This window comes from Urocitellus parryii, chromosome 11 (assembly GCF_045843805.1).
Source record: "Urocitellus parryii isolate mUroPar1 chromosome 11, mUroPar1.hap1, whole genome shotgun sequence".
Taxonomy (NCBI): domain Eukaryota; kingdom Metazoa; phylum Chordata; class Mammalia; order Rodentia; family Sciuridae; genus Urocitellus; species Urocitellus parryii.
In genome coordinates, this window is record NC_135541.1 from 52,774,024 (window position 1) to 52,792,257 (window position 18,234).

Consider the following 18,234-nt stretch of genomic DNA (forward strand, 5'->3'; position numbering starts at 1 on the left):
ATACTAAGTCTGATTCATTGGTAGGGCTTACAAAGAATTATTAGGATACCTAAGTGCCTAGCTGTACCAATCAATCTGACATCCCTGTTTAGCTAAGGCAGAGGCACAGAGAGAGGCAGTATAAATAATATAGATAGATGCATTGACCCCAGCCTCAGCTCATACTCTAGGGCAGGGAAGAGATAAATTTGTAACTAAGGAGATGATTATTTCCTCCTATGTCTACTCACTTTTAGTTAAGAGACAGAACTAATTTGCAACATTCACCTTGAAATGACTGGTATCTGAGAAAATTGTGTTGATCATAACCTAAACTCATTTACATAAACTACATAAACCATGGGCACTACTTCTTGTTTTTTCCAGGCTCAGAGACAGCTGTCCCCAATTCCTTTCACATATTTTTTTTAGTTGTCACTTAATAATTATACATATTTATTGGGTATAGTATAATATTTCAACACACCTACATAATGTATAATGATCATATCAGGGTAATGAGCACCTCCAAGATTTATCTTTTTTTGTGCTGGAAAAGTTCAGAATTCTTTTTTGAAGTTATTTTGAAATATTCAGTTAATTATTATCAACTATACTTTTACTATAATTGTGCTATAGAACATTAGAAATTATTCTTCCTATCAAACTGCACTCCCGAACCTAGTGACCATCCTCTCTCTGTCCATTCCTCTCACCTCCACATCTTTCCCAGGGTCTGGTAACCACTATTCTAGTCTATACTTCTTTGAGGTCAACATTTCAACTTCCACATATAAGTGAGAACTTGTGGGATTTGTCTTTCTGTGCTTGACTTATTGCACTTAACATAATATCTTACAATTCTATCCATATTGCTGCAAATGACAAAATTTTATTGTTTTTATTATTGAATAATATTTCAGTATATATATTCAACATTTTTTGATCCATTCATCTGTTGATGGTCACCTAGGTTGATGCCCTATCTTGATGTAAGTAGTACTGTAATAAATATGAGAGCACAGATATCTTTTTCCACTCTTGAGTATGTGTATATATATATATATATATATATATATATATATATATATATACATACTATCATATGATCCATCAATCTCTCTACTCTGTGTGTGTGTGTGTGTGTGTGTATATATATATATATATATATATATATATATATATACACACAGAGTAGAGAGATTGATGGATCATATGATAGTTCCATTTATAGATTTTGAGCAACCTCCATATTGTTTTCAGTAGTGGTTGTACTAATTTACATTTCAACCAACAGTGCATGAGATCTTTATCTTCACCAGAATTTCTTATGTTTTGTCTTTTTGATAATGCCATTCTAATTATAGTGAAATAATTTCTTATTGTGGTTTTGATTTTTATTTCTCAGATGGTTGGTGATGTTGAATTTTTTTGTATATTAGTTGACCATTCATATATGCTCTTTTGAGAAAAGTCTGTTCAGGTCATTTGCCCATTTTTAAATCATATTTTTTTGTTGTTGTTGTTGAGTTGAGTTCCTTATTTTCTATGGAAATTCTTTGTTGGATAAATAATAAGCAAAATTTTTCTCTCATTTGGTGTAGACTGCCTCTTCATTCTGTTTACTGTTTCTTTAGCTGTTCAGAAGCTTTTTAGGTTAATGAAATCCCTTTTTTCAACTTTCATTTTTGTTATCTATGCATTTAAGATCATATCCAAAAATCTTTGCCCAGGCCAATATCTTGAGATGTTTCTCATGTTTTCTTCTTGTTGTTTCATAGTTTGGGTCTTGCATTTAAGCCTTTAGTCTATTTTAGTTAGTTTTTATACATGGTGAGAGACAAGGGCCTACTTTCTTTTCCCCTGCATGCAGACACATTATTTTTAAGATCATATTTCATTTAGGTATTGGAGCATCTTACATTCAGTTTTCTATCTAACAGATTCTATTCCATTGAGATAGATCAGAAATAGCAGTAGAGATTTTTAAATGTAAAAGTGAAGACTCCACAAAACTGATTCATACCTCTTAGCATGGTGTAAGGTATTTCTATTTTCGCAAAATTCACAAATGAGTCCTAAGGATAGCATTAATTGAGAACTATTGTGACACTAAATGCTTTTTATTAAATTCCTTTGAATTATGGTTTTAAATATTATTATTTGTGGATCTTTAGTTTCCAAATCCTTAGAATGATGTTAGAAAGTTACTATGAAAATTAAGAGTAATATGTTTGGTACTAGACATTTGGTAAATGCTCAACAAAACACTAGTCATTAATATTTGTGTCATAGAAAAGATGTTAAAAATGTCATTCTAAATCTGAAGGGATCTGAGGTATTTGGAAAAATGCAATATTGTTATCACTATGAACAGTATTTTAAATCTATTAAATGCTGCTGATTTATCCAGAATGATCCAGGAATTAAATATTTTAATTAACTTACTTCCCTGGGCTGACCAGAAAATGAATTTTGATTTAATCCTCATTGTTAAAAACATTTCTAAAATTCGACAGTCTCTTCTGCTTTAAAAAATCTAATACAGAATATGTAATTGAGTCAGTTTTGATAATTGCAGTATAACAGTGATATTGAAAACTTAAAACTTTAATTGTACAGCAATATAAGCCTTGCTTATTGAAGAATAGAATAAAGGTTTCAGACACTCAAGTCCTATTTGAGAGGTTGATATACTGCTCATGTTTGTTTCTTTATTTCTAACATAAACCATTGTTTCATTCATTCCTGGTAGTCACCTGAAGAGAATTGTTGTTAGAGCAAAAACATCTGATATCAGTCCTAGAGAATTGTCTCCCCTATTTGCAGCCTTTAAATTCACCTCTCACCAAAAGGTAGAAACAACCAAGACTGGTTGTTTAGCACTTTGAGATACATTTTAAGGAGGACAAGAGAAGAGACTGAATCTTTTGATATTCTAAGCTGTATATGTCCAACACTACTGGGAGGTCATTATTTACATGTCAAAAAGTAAAAGGATCACTTTCTTATCATCATACTTTCCTCACCATATTCTCATGAAGAAAAAGTGTGCTAAGATTTGTAAAGGTGCAAAAGGGTGGGGTCTTTGTCTATCTTGTTTACTAATCTACCCCAAATGTCTAGGAGAGACCTCCAGGAAATGTGCATTGTGTGAATGAAATTGTTTGTTCTCCTTTCCTTACCATGTGAAGCAACACAACACTTTACTACCTTTCTAATGGCACTTATCATATTCTATCTACTCTAGCTACTCTTATATCATCTCTTGCATTATACGATAAACTCATTTAGCACAGGGCTGTCTCCTGTCTCTCACAACTTTGTTTCCCTTGGAATACAGCAGAATTTGACATAGCTCAGCAAATGTGTTTTGAGTGGAATGTATGTTGTAAGTAAACACGACCTCTTACATAGTGTATGTAAAGAATGTTCATTGTGCTATTGTTAAAAATTTGACAAATAGAAATCCCAAATCTTCCAAGAACATTTAGTATAAAGAGAATTTCTGGCAACGTTTTATCTCTTCTTTTAATATTATTGAATATCACTGATTGGTTTTTCAACTTTGAATGTGTGGTGACTGTTTTAATGACACAAAATCTCACAAATATGCAAGACCTATTAAACTAGAATTCTTTGAGATCTGAAAGTTATTCTAAGCAGTGCAGTTCTTTTGTTTTTTTTTTGCAGAAAGTTGTCAGTTTTGAGCTCAATGGGAAAGATGAGGAAATGGGTTGATTCCTTATTTGTATCCTGTGTTAGATGGATGTAATTCATTATTCACTAGTTACCTGGGGGTGTACTTCATCAATTGATGCATTTAGAATGTAGCTGCTTTGTTTCTTCTAGAATCCAGCCTTTCTCAGCCTATCAGTCATCCCCAAATCTCCTTACTGCTTCCCCAAAAGTAGTATGTCAATATCATGATTTTATTGATAGCCACTTACCTCCTGTTCCACTTTCCCTAAACTTTTTATTATGTCATTGCATCTGCTGGCTTCGCCCTTTCATGCTGATCATTTGTTTTGCCCCCAAGCATCTAGCCTTTAAAAATATAATGCATCTTACTAGCTTATTGAATAAGAGATATATAGCTGTGCTTGGATTCAAGCATGCCATGCTTACACAGTCAGTCTTACTAAAGCACTCTAACTTGCTAATACTCTTTAATTCCCACGATGGCCTGCCAAATTTGGTAATTTTGTGTGATTGTTTATCTTCCAGGTTATCAAAAAACTTAAGCAGGATATTGATTTAAGACTGAAAGATTTGATACCCTAGAAAACACTGTATTATTCAGTCCACCTATTTTCAAATGCAAAGATAATTTGCATAGTGATGATCCTTACAAACAAACAAGAAACAATACATGTAAAATATCTAGTTTTCAGGTAAATTTGGTTCAGTTTCATATTATATTCTCACGTACAAGCTAAAGATTAATGGCTTAGAAAGATTTTTCTAAAGTGAGCTCAAAATTTGCAAGACAATTAATAAAGAAAGGGAGCCATAATTTTCAACCTACCTAGAAGATGAGCTTTAAATGCATTCAGCAAGTAGAGAATGAGCAACGTGTGATACTAATCATTGTATATTTGAAAAATTTTATTTTACCTGGGTATTAGAGACAACTTTTCAGATAACTAAAAATGTAGAGAAAAGTTGGTTTACTTCAAAGATAAGAATAAAATTTTTAACTTTGCTGCATATAAATTGTTCATTCAAAATGGTGGCATAGCTAGGGATCAGCACTATACTATAAAGTTATATTGTATAGTTATACTGTATAGATAAATAAATAGTCATCACTTAAAGGTATTATTTAAAAAGATGTAGGTAGAAGTCAGAGTGAGAACACTAAATGTAAATCAACTATTCATAGAATGTGATCCCCAATTTATGAATTAGTGTCTTAATGGCATATTATAGTATTATTACAATATGTGATAAAGATGTTTGTGACCACCTTTCCCCATTAAAATGAGAGCTCTTCCTATGGGCATGACTTTAATATTCATCATTGTATTTATAGCACCTAACCTAGCACTTAGCATAGAGCAGATTTGCATTATTTTTTAAATGAAGTTATATCTCAATAAATTAACAAATTAAATATAATAAGTAAAATGTGACAAAATCATTCATAGATGTATTAAGAGAGATTAGAAATGAGAAATAATTAGTTCACCATAGTTAGCATTTGACAGGATCTTTTAAGATATGATTTCTGTAACAGAGTAGAAATTTAATAATAATATTGAGAAACTTGAGAAGTTAGAAAGGAGACAACATAACTACTTGGAAAAATAGCATTTATATTCTAATAAATTCACCCAAAGATTAGGTAAAGCCCTGTGGAATTTTACTATTGAAACTGATAAATGGACAAGCATCTTAACCTTAAACTTTCAAAAATTTGTCTATTTAGTTGTCCTTAAGAATAATTTTTAAGTAAATTTTAAAATAATGACACATCCGATGTCAGTTAGAAACAGGTTAGGCTGACAGTTACAAAGACCTACATCCTTATTTGCCCTGAAACTGGCTTAAACCAGATACATGTTTGAGTCTTGCTCGTGTACACATGTGAACAGTTAGGTAGTTCCATGCTTAGCTCTTTGTACACAAGAGAACTGAGTTCTGTCTTGTCTACCATCTTTAACAGATCAAGTATGAGTTAAAGGACTGAATCAGTCCTTAACATTGTAAGTATGAGCAGTTCTGCAAATAAAGGCTGTATTGGTTCTTAAAATTGTTATTTGTAAATAATAATAATAAAGTTACATGTTTTACATATTATAACATATAAATGTAAAAAAAAATATTATTACTTTTTACCTTTCAACATAGCCCAGGACCTCTATAATATTAAATATAAGTTTTGCTATATGCATACAAGTTTGATATGATCTGGTCTTGTAGTTATGCCAAACCTGTGGTCATGATTACAAAATCCTACCCCTAATTTATTTCATATTTGTTTAATGTTTTTAAACACTGATATTTAAAAATGAATGTAGTATAATTTTTGCTAGTGAAAGACAAATTATTTTCTAAGTCCCAGCTTTTTATACTTTGAACAGTTGTCATAAAACTTCTACATTTACTCACAAATTTTCTTTCATAAAAGCGTACTTTTTTCTTTTATGTATATTATATCTTTTACATGATTTTTATCTCTCTGAGATAAAAATATTTTAAAAACAATTTACAATAGAGTCTATCTTTACAATGCTCAGTACAAGTATTACATTTGGAAATCAGAAATATTGTGCTAGTTTGCAAATGTTACATTATTTGCTACTAAAAATACTACATGTTTTTATAAAGTGCTATATGTTGCCTGAAGTTTGGACTTGTTAAATTGTTCATGGTTCACATAGTACACTCTTTCAAATGTTAAGCATCACTTTGAAAATATGGCATACTGACCCTCTTTGTATCTAGAGATGCAATTAAAAATAATGGTCTAAATATTCACGTAGTAGAGAATGTTGGCAATGTGACTCTGAGGCTATTCATTTGACCTTCTTTTGTGGTTTGCGGGCGTGCAGTTTGTTTTTAAAAGGATGGCATGTTTAAGATCTACAGTCATGTCATTTCTTTTCCCTGACAATTAGTAAGATAAAGAAAGAAAACTTTCATGGAGAGAGATTCCACCTAGGCTACAGTCCACAGATCAATAACATCTAGCATTTCCATATGTAAATATGTTCTAAGCCTATCTCTAGGGACTGGGGAGAGATCAGCTTTGTATAAACAGAATTTTTATTTGATGACTAAACAATAGATAAAAAAAATGTGTTGTGGTTTTTCACAGAGTGTTTTGGGGATTTGGGAAAGATGTACAGATACAATCAATTAAAAGCAAGCTAGAAGAAAGGGTTTTTAATATATTCCTTATAAAGAAATGATAAAATTTTAAGACGAAAGATATGCTGATTAGCCTTATTTAATTATCACCCAATGTATACATGAATCAAAACAGTATGTACTTCATAAGTATGTATGTTTATATGTCAGTTAAAAAGGAAAGGAAAGACAGGCTACTCAATATTCTGTAATCTTATAACCTGGAAAAACATTATATAAATTTTCTAGATAAGAGAAGTCTTGTCAGACCATCCATATTGTGTCTCATTCTATATTCTTATAATATATTATCCTTTTTATAGTTTACTATGCATTTAATTTTTAAAAATTCGTTGCTTTTCTTCTGATCATCTGGATAAATGTTAGTTGTTTTTTTTTTTTAAATAGGAGACACATCTGTTTTTTTTTCCCCACTAATGTAATTCCAGAAATTAGAACAGTGGTTGCTTAATAAATGTAACAAATTGATGAATGATGATGAATTTAAAAACCCAGTTATTTCATGAGAAATAAATATGTAACTGTCTTTAATGGTAATAATATAAAATTTTGGGTAAACATAGGCATAAGAGAAATTCTTGGATAGTCAGGGGACTGATCCTAGAATCAAAGGAATACTAACACAGCACTAGTGGCTTCAGGAGGGCAGAATGTGGAACCAACAGGTAGACTCTAAAAGGCAGTCCATCAGAGTGAATCAGCCATTTTTAGTTACAGTGAACAATCATAAAATTCCAGCGAAAGAAATATTTTTTTTCAGAAATTAAAAAAATCAATAGAGATTCAAACTCTCTCTCCCTTCTTTTTCTTGTGTTTTATATTTGCTTACGTACGTAATATTTCTTATGATTTTTGTTCCTTCTTTTGGATTTGAATTACTAAGTGCTATAATGCTTTTTAGCCAAAACAACATCCTTTAGTTTGTCTTTTAGGTTAGGGTTAGAAATAAATTCTATTCATTTATTTTAAATCTAAGAATGTCATTATTTATTTATTTATTTATTTGTTTTGGTACCAGGAATTGAACCTAGTGCTTAACCACTGAGCAACATCCCAACCCCCCCCCATCCCATTTTTTAGTGTTTTATTTAGAGACAGGGTCTCCCTGAGTTGTTTAGGGTCTCACTGAGTTGCTGAGGCTAGCTTTGAACTTGCAATCTTATTGCCTCAACCTCCCAAGACGCTAGGATTATATGTGTGCACCACCATGTCAGGCTAGAATGTCATTATTTTAATCCTAACTTTTATCAATGGTTTTGCTGGATATATAATTCTTAATTGGCTATTTCTTTTCTTATAGTACTTTAAATATGCCATACCATTATCTTCCATTCTCCATTGTTTCGAGGATTACTGTTTATTCATGCTGTTTTTCTATATTTGAATCTTTTCCTCTTTAATTTTCTGTTGTTTGTCTTTGAGCAGCACACACACACACACACACACACACACACACACACATATAAATATATCTTTGTGATTATTTCTCTTGAAGTTATTTAAGCTTCTCAGACCTGAAGATTAATGTTTTTAAATCAAATATGGGAAGCTTTCTGTCAACAATTTTTCTTTTTTTTTTCCTGCCTTTTTACTTCTGTCTTTTCTACAAAGGACTGCTACCATTACTTGTATTTCATGTTTGATTTTATTCCATAAGTCTCTAAGGCTCTCATCATTTTTCTTCCATCTTTTTTCTTCTTTGTTCTTCATACTGTAGAATTTTGATTGTTCCTTTTCATGTTCTCTGATATATTTTTATTTCACCTCAAATGTTCTTTTGAGCCCATTTAGGGTTTTTTTTCAATTTCTATTAATAGTTGTATTTTCAAGTATTAGGATTTTCATTAAAATAATTTCTGTTTACTTATTTGTTCAGTCATTGTCACATTTTTTATTTAATTTTTAAAATATAGTTTTCTTTAATTTTCTGAGCATATTATAATAGCTGCTTTTAAATCTTTATGAAGTATGATGTAGAGTCCAGTTAGACCATTTCTATTAATGATATCCAGTTAGATCATTTCTCTTTAATTTTCTGAGCATATTATAATAGCTGCTTTTAAATCCTTATAAAGTATGATGTAGAGTACAGTTAGACCATTTCTATTAATGGTGTGTGTGTGTGTGTGTGTGTGTGTGTGTGAGAGAGAGAGAGAGAGAGAGAGAGAGAGAGAGAGAGAGAGAGAGTGAGAGTATTGGCTTATTTTACTTTTTACTGTTTCTTTGCATGTCTTATAATTTTTGGTTAAAATTGGACATTTTTTGGCAATATATTGAAGAAATCCTGGAGATATATATTTAAATGTTGTTGTTTTGCTTTTCTTTTTATTTTTTACTTACCTGGATCTACGCTGCAGAATTTTTCAGTTTTTTATTTTAATTAATTATTATTTTTTTAGTCTGACTGTCCAGTGTTTCCTCCTTTCTCTGTATAGCTTAGTGGTGAGTCAATGACTTGAGCAGTGGTTACACTCCATACCTCTGACTATTGCTCTATGCATGGGTTGTGGGATACATTCAAAGTTTCAGCTAGCTGTCAACTCTGCCTTGGCTTTTTGTTTACTGGTCTCTATCAGGTATACAACATGCAAGTAAGTGCGTAGCTTTTAAGTCAGCCTTACTTTAGCCCTTCTTTTGCTCTCATTCCCACTTCTTGTCCCAGTTGAACTACAACTTTGAACTATCTAAACTACAGTGTTTTCACATTCATTTCCTGCTGAATTTGTCATTTTTGAACTGGCAAAACCAGGAGTTTTTACTCTCATCCCAAACTGAGTCTGCTCTCTCCACTAACCATGCTACTGGTGTTGGAGAAAGCCTCTCCATGCTTTTCATTAACTGAGCTGGAGGAATAGAAACATCCCCACGTAAGAAGGGCACAGATTTCTGCTGCTCCTACCTAAGTCTATAGCAGGTTTTGAGAATTAATATCAAATCATTGTTTGGTTTTGATCAGTTTGAAAGTGTTGTTTATTTATTTATTTTTGACACTTCAGTTTAGTTTATCTATTCTTTTTTTTTTCCTTTCTAGAGGATTTGCCTACTTCTTTATGTTGCCATGACACAAAGACACAAAGTTATTTCTCTACATTTTCTTATTGCATGAAAGTTTTTTTAATCTGTTTTTGTATTTATGGATAAAAAGATTATGGGGACAAACAATGTGTCTCCCTTTCTTCTTTTTTATTTTATGTGTTTTATTAGTACATTATAATTATACATAGTAGTGGAATTCATTTTAACATATTCATACATGCATGGAATATAATTTGCTCCATTTCAATCCCCAGTACTTCTACTACATTTCCTCCCCTCCTATCCCTTTCCCTCTATTTTATTGTTTTTTCTTTCTATTTATTTATTTATTTTTTAAGTTGGTGCTTTATATACACACATAAAGGTGGAATTCACTGTGGCATATTCGTATATGGTATACATAGCACAATTTGGTCAATTTCACTCCACAGTTTCTTTTTTTTTCTCCTTTCTCTCTCCCCTCTCACTTAATCCCCTTCCTCTATTACACTTACCCCCCATTTTCCCCTAATTTTGCCCTAGTTTTCACATAGGAGAGAACACTTTTGATCATTGACTTTCTGAGTTTGGTTTATTACACTTAGCATGACATTCTCCAATTCCACCCATGTATCTTCCTTTCTTTTTATTATTTTTTTCTATATACAATATCTGGCAGGGTGCCTAACCCCTAGAATGCATACCATCAAGAGGGAACCTTAATGTAAACCTTGAGTTATGATAATGGTTCAATGAAGATTCATCAATTTTAAAAATAAGGATAATCAAGCACCAGAGTACAGCCTCTGGACAAAATATATTTATATTCCTCCCTAGTTCAAAAACTGCCAACTTCTCTCAGAGTTCCCCAAATATCTCATCTCTATTATAACATCATCTCATTGTCAAGAATTTCATCATCTAAAATCCAAGCAGGGTGTGGTGGTGGTTATTCCTTGGTTAGACTTTCTTAAGTTCAGCTCCTTGAATACAGTTTCTCTAAATCTTTATATTTATGAACTTATCAACCATCCTTAATTAGCCAACATATAATTTTAGGCAAAGCATAGATAACTGCTGTAAATTCCTGTTCAAAGGAGGATAAAATAATAGAAACAGAGGGTTCACTCATGAAACCAAAGGAATTCTGAAGTCCTGTTCAAATAATAGATTTTGTTTCAGTTCTCAGTACTATCTCTGCCCAAGATGAATTCTCCAAGTCTCCAAATTCAGCTGTATAGAATTTTGCTTGTACTTTTCAAGCAGTAATTGGTAATCATGTGCATGGCTTTGTGGTTTTCTCAGTCTCCTTACTGACAGCATTTGTGAGATCAAACCATTTCTTAATTTTGCACTATCTCTGTTCTTTTGGGAGTGATTCGTAGTGTTTCTGCTAAGATACTTATTTAAAAATCTTTGTAGATATCCTGTGAATCTTATTGGAGTTCCTATCATAAATCAATAACTCCACCCTAAAGTTGATTTGATTTTTTTCTACTTTTTGGGGGCTTCTACTAAGTCTGGTGAGGACAGATATCCTTAAACATTTTAGAATTCCTGTTGCTTAAATAGTTTTTAGGTCCAAACTGTGGATCTTTCTGAAACTCGGAAAGAAATTGTTGGTAATACCTGTTGCTTCATGTTTCAGTTTTTTTTTTTTTTTTTTTTGAGTGTCCCCAGGATTTGATCACATGGTTCAGGAGCCGTTTTCCTAATTGTAGCATTGTTTACCATCTGAAGAAATATAGAATTTCAACACCAGTAAGTCTTGGGTTTTTTCTATTTAACAGTTCTTAACTCTCTTCTCAAATTTTACTCTCAGCAACATACATAAACCAGGTAGCATCTTCAACACTATACTTTGAAATCTTTTGAGCATAACAGTTCCTTAGATACATTTTCTACTTTCTATACTACTATCTACTACTAAGTACTTGAAACCTTTATCCTCCAAATGGCACTAAAATTTTCTTGCTGTTCTTTTTTTAAAAAAAGTTTTTATTAGCACATTATAGTCATAATAATAGTGGGATTCATTTTGAAATAATCATGCATACATACAAACATGGAATAGAATTTGCTCTATTTCAGTTCCCAGTAATTCCTCTTTCCCTCTCCTTCTCCTTCTCTGTTCTTAACATTCTTTAAGACTTCTTTGTGTTCTCCTCAAAATTATCACACCTTCACAAACACTTTCTTCAAGGAAGGCATTTCACATTTCATTGACACTAATTTCTACTCAAATTTCCCTGTTCCTACTCAGGCCCAGATACCAACTTAGTATCTTTTGTCTGGGACTGCTCCAGAATTTAATAGTTTAAAAACTAAAATTGTATTTTCATTGTTGTGTTTCTCAGCCAACACATACATCCACGTTAGATCCCTTGGATAGAGATATTCCGTTGTTAAAGATGATATTTAAATTTCTTCTGAGGCAGCTGGATTAATTTGAGTCACAGAAATATGTGAATTATACTGGATTACTTCTAGATCTGTTTTGTCCATTTGTATTCACAGGAAGCAAGCCAGAGAAATATGTGAAATATATTTTATTTTTTAAAACCCAAAAAATTGTAGAAAAATGAGAGATTATCTAAAACTGCAATTATTAACTTCAGATGAACATTGAAAATTAGTGAGCTGTTCATTCTGTTAACATAGATATTAGATGATTTGTTGATTGAGTTCTATTTATATTTGCTGGCTAGTTGAGAGAAAAGTAATAAAGGCTTTTATAAGAAATACTCTGATGTTTACAAAAAAAACTACCAGGAATTCAACACTGATTTTGTAATTTTGAATTGTGCAAGATAGACCAAGGAAGGAGAATTGCAGGGGGAGTCTCTTAGAAATTGCTTGATATTTTTTTAGTAATATAAGTGATGTGCAACTAATCTAATTTAATTAAATTTAGAATTGTAACAGACTCTTTGAAGACTTAGTGAAATGCTTTTCTTTTGTATGTCTCCTTAATGCTGAAATGCAGTACATTAAACTGAATAAGAACAATAGGTAGTTTCAACTAATCTCATCTGCAACTCCATCTGATCGAATGAGAAGATTTTAATTAAAGCTGGACTTCTTTCAGAAAGAGGAACTATTGTAACAAACCATAATTAAGTTGATTTTTCCATAGTGCATAGGTCATGCATTCAGTTTCTCATTGTATCTGGTTCTCCTACTGCTATATTTTTACCTTTAACATTTCTGTTTGCATATTCATAACAAACTATGAATTTTCTATTTTCTATAACAGTATGTTACTCACTGGCCTCACTGATGATCTCTGTAATGTTATTCCATCTTCAGAAACTATGGGGGACCTTTTTTTCCTACTCATTATCCTTTTTAATCATACCTGTAGATAAGATATCATTTCTTGCAAAAGCTTGTGTTATAAAATTATACACATAGATATAAAAGACATATCAATGTATTATTTTTTCTTTTACTGAAATTAAAAATAATTAACTATGGTTATAACTCATTAACCTTATTAACTTGGAAATGTATAGTTAATAAATTTTTTTTAAAACCCTCAATCCTCATAAGACATATTACGATCAAGATGTTTGAAGGTCTGAAGTATAAATATCAAGTAAAATATTTAATATGTGTGCTTTCAGTTAATGAATTTATACCTTAAATATCCTGACAAATTAGCAAAAAAGCAATGCAATCGGATCAAACAATAATGACTGATAATTAGAACAATATTGTCTAAAACACATATGTATGAAATAATATCTCTTAGTGACAGAAATGACAATGCTGTCCATAATTACTTGGCTAGGTGGGGACTTGTACTCCATGATCTCTCAAGTTAATTGTTGGTGTTCATCATTTTTTCCCTTCTGCTCTTAAGGTCTTTTAAAAATCTTTTCACCTCAAACAAAAACAAAAGTTTTATAATTCCTTACTTTAAAAACTCTGTCTTTTAAAATTAGTTACATTAAATTTGGGGTCTAAAATACATGTGCCCAAGAAAGTACATGTATACCCACCTCATGGTTTTAAGGAGACTGTCATTTTCTTGTCAAGCCTCCTGAATGTCCTCCCCAGTCTTGATTCTTCTCCTCTTACCCCATCTAAAAATTCGTATTTGTCATTTCTTTTCTTTAGGTTTGCTATTTATTCATGTCCCTATGTACTATAAAATAATATTTCCTTTTTTAGATCTTTCATGTCATGATAACTTAATCATATTCTCTACATTTGTTTACAACTGAGTTTTTTCCTGCTGAAACTTATGTTTTTAAGATTTATCCTTATGTTTTCTTTTCATGTGGCAATATTTTATAATTTTCCAGCATACAAATATATCAAAACCTACTTCTTATTATACTTTAAATGGTTATTTTGATTGCAACTTTCCTTTACTACAGTGTTGTCTCTGTTTTAGTCATTTTTTTCATTGCTTTAGCTTTTAGTTAAAGCTTTTAGCAGTGAAATATGTATCCCCTGACCAGAAAAATTGTAGACAAGGAAAATTTTATCTGGGGGCTCATGGTTCCAGAGGTCTCAGTTCATGAACAGCTGGTTCCATTTCTTGAGGAAGACCATCATGGTAGAAGGGTGTGATGAAGGGAGACTGCTCACACAATGATTAGGAAGCAGAGGGACTCCACTTGCCAGATATGAAATATATATCCTGAAGGTATACCCACAATGACCCACCTCCTCCAACCACACCCTACCCACCTTCAGTTATTACTCAATTAATCCCTTCCGGGCATTAATTCACTGATTGGGTTAAGGATCTCATAACCCAGTAATTTCTCTAAACCTTCCTGCATTGTCTCACATATGAGCTTTTGGGGACACCTCATATCCAATCCATAACTGTCTTGTTTATGAAATCACTTTCTGTCCAAAAGTCAGAGTTTTTTTTTTAACATTGTTTTACCAGTTTTTTTTATTTTACTTTTTATATTTAGGACCTTGATTATGTGAAACTGTTTGTTTTTGAAGTGGAACAGTGGAGAAATTTCTTTCTTCTTGCATGCACAGTTGTCCTTAGTGTTATTAAATAAATAAGCCATTCTTATTTACTGACCTTAAGGGACAACTGTCATAATTAACTTAGTGTTAATATGAATTGACTTTTTGATTCTTTATTTTGTTCCATTGGCAATTTTCGATTTCTATTTCTACAATGTTTTAATTAATTTAAATTTATGCTAAATCAATATCTAGAAAAGCAAATTCTTTTTGTTTTGTTTTCAGAATACTGGGACCATTCTTGATTATTTTCCTCTTCATATACATTATAAAATCACTAGTTAACTCTCATAAGAAAGCATTTTATGATTAGGATTGCACTATTTTCTTGGATCAACAAGGAGATAATTAACCTCTGATTATATTCAGTCTCCTCATTTGTGAACATGTCATATTTACCATTTGAATTTCTAATTCAATATTTTTCATTAAAGGCATAAAAGCACTAAATGTTTATGTACCTGCAAACAGAACTTCAAAATACATGAAACAAAAGTTGATAGAATTAAGTGGAGAAATAGGAAAATTCGTAATAATTATTAATGCTATCATTATCTCTTTCTCAATAATTCATATAAAAGGTCCAATGGAAATTAGTAAGAACAGGGAACACTTGAATAGCACTGTCAACTAATTTGTCCTAATTTTCATCTTTATAACCCAACATAAGCAAACCACTGATTCATTTTAACTTCACAAAATATATTTATTAAATTAAATTATATTCTGGTTCATAAAACAGATGTTAATAAATTTTAAAAAAAACTTAAGTCTTCAAAGTGTAGTCTCAGACCACAATTAAGTTAAATTAAAAATAAATATTAGATGTCTGGAAAGTTCCCAGACCATATCAAGTTTTGACTAGATTCAGGAGAACCTAGACCATTCATACTTTTCAGGTTGAATTTTAAATGACTAAAAGTTGAGTTAATATCTTCTGTTGTAATTAGGAAATTTTTGTGTGTTTGTTTCTTTTTTAAATGTAATTTTAAACTATTAAGTTCTATCTTAGTTCATTCCTGTTACTGTAATAAAATATCTTAGATTGGCTAATTTATAATAGTAGAAATTTATTTCTCTTGGTTCTGTAGGTTGGGAAGTCCAAGATCAAGGAACCAGTGGATTTGATGTCTGACAAGGACCATTCCTCATGGACAGTGTCTTTTATATATTTCATAAGACAGAAGAAAAAGGGGGAACTACTACCCCCAACCTCCCTGAGAGATTCACTAATCCCATTTGTGACTCAGTCATCTCCTGGAAGGCTCACCTCTTACACTATCACATTGACTCTGTGTTTCAGTGTGTGACTTTGGGGGAACATATTCAGACCACAGTAGATGTATATGAATTTAAACTTGCTGTTATTAAGTGCTCTATTTATCTTGATTAATAAATTTTTGTCTTAATGTCTATTTTTCTAATACTAATTGCTATATCCAGTTTTTTAAAATTGGTATTTACCTTTGTGTATTTTTAAATCCTTTTACCTTGAGCATGCCCCTATTCATATGTTTGGGGTGTACCAGCAAAAAGTTTAAATATGTTTTTTAAAATCTTGTCTTCTGGGGGAACATTTTATCAATTTGGGCATTTTTGGTCATTAATCATATTTTAATTTCTAATATTACATATACTTTTTATCTTCCTTTTCTATATATTTCTCTTCATTCTTTCCTTGTACTGAATGGATTTTTTCTCATTGTATTTCTTTTATATACAAGATTTTAACATATGCCTGCATATTCACTAATGATTCGTTTAAAAACTTTAAAATGCAGATCTAACTTCTTAAAATCTGAGTTTAGTCAATATTTGTTATTCTTTCAGTACAAGGATCACAGAATAATTCTAATAAATTTAACTTACTATAAATTATTTTTTATTTAATTTTTTAAAAGGTAGATGATATTGGGGTCCCCCTTTAGAGGCGGGATAAGACCTCCCCTCCTCCAGTTTGATTTGAATCTCAAAATTAATGACACTATACATACACCAGTGCCATATGAAAAAGTCTGTTATTCACATAATGAGTCTTTTTGGAGATTTGAAAATGTTTTGAGAGAGGAGGGAAGGGAGACTGGTGAGGAGAGAGGGAGACTGGTGAGGAGAGAGGGAGACTGGTGAGGAGAGAAGGGAGACTGGTAAGGAGAGAAGGGAGACTGGTGAGCAGAGAGGGGGAGATTGGTTAGGAGAGGGGGAGATTGGTGAGGAGAGAAGGGAGACTGGGGAGGCTTTTATTATTGGTCTGAGGCTGCCAGCCAAAGGTTTTTTTTTTTTTTTTTTTTTTTTTTTGTTATTTGAACTTCCTACCAATGGGAAATGGGCTTTCTATCAAGCCCAAAAATAGGAATGAAGGGGAAACAGGACCAGTGGATCTTGAAAGCTGTCAGTATTCAAGCACCAGAAAACAAGTCAGATGAGGAAATATTTCGGAATGATTTTGGCCAAATAATCTTGTTTTACTGTGTGCAGGTATGAAGATCCCATTATTATATACAACTATAATGCACCAATAGAAATGTGGGGGGGGGGGGAAGCCAGACTCTAATAAATTTGTCCTGATGCTACTGGTGACTGAAATGTGCTATTTAATTAAATAGGATTTGATCTCATCTAAGTAAGACATGATGATGCTCCATGAGGCCTGTACCCTTATGGAGGCTGTTAAGAGTTACTGATACCCTGTTCTAGAGTCTAGTATTCTATATTTTGAGAAGTGAAATGACCAGTGGTCACTATAAATAATGTGCGGTGTGGTCTGAGGGATAAAGGACATCTCAATGAGTTCTTCTACTGTGACTCTATTGTAGACTTGTTCATCTGTGAGTCAAAAGATTCCTGGGGTTCTTTACCCCAAAGAGAAATCTTGGCTAAGAAGTCGAAGATGCCATTGACTGGACTAGACAAAAGAGTCTGTAAAAATGTGTAGATAAGGATGATTGTTGGGTAGGGTATCCAGTGTTGAATGACTGATTGAGGTTCAGTCAATTTAGCTGACACTTGGATTCCATCCTTCATCAGAAACATACAGTCGAAGAATGAAAAGCAGCAGCTAGCCAGTAAGTTTTATGGCATGTAGTGTTGCAGCTGCCACCTTTACTATATGAACTCTTTTTGCTGCTTATTCTGTTGATACCAACGGACTCTTAAGCAAGCTAAGGGGTGGAGAAAAGGGGGAATCCTTTCCATTACTGTGTCATTTGACAAAGAAACGAGGAAAATACATTCCATCTTTCACTAGCTCCTATACGTGGGAAAAGTCAGAGAACCAAGGCTTGGCTCCATTTCCTAGGAAGGAGACTTTAGTGACCATGCTCAACTCAAAGGCTGCTGTTACCATGACCCAATGAATAACGAGCA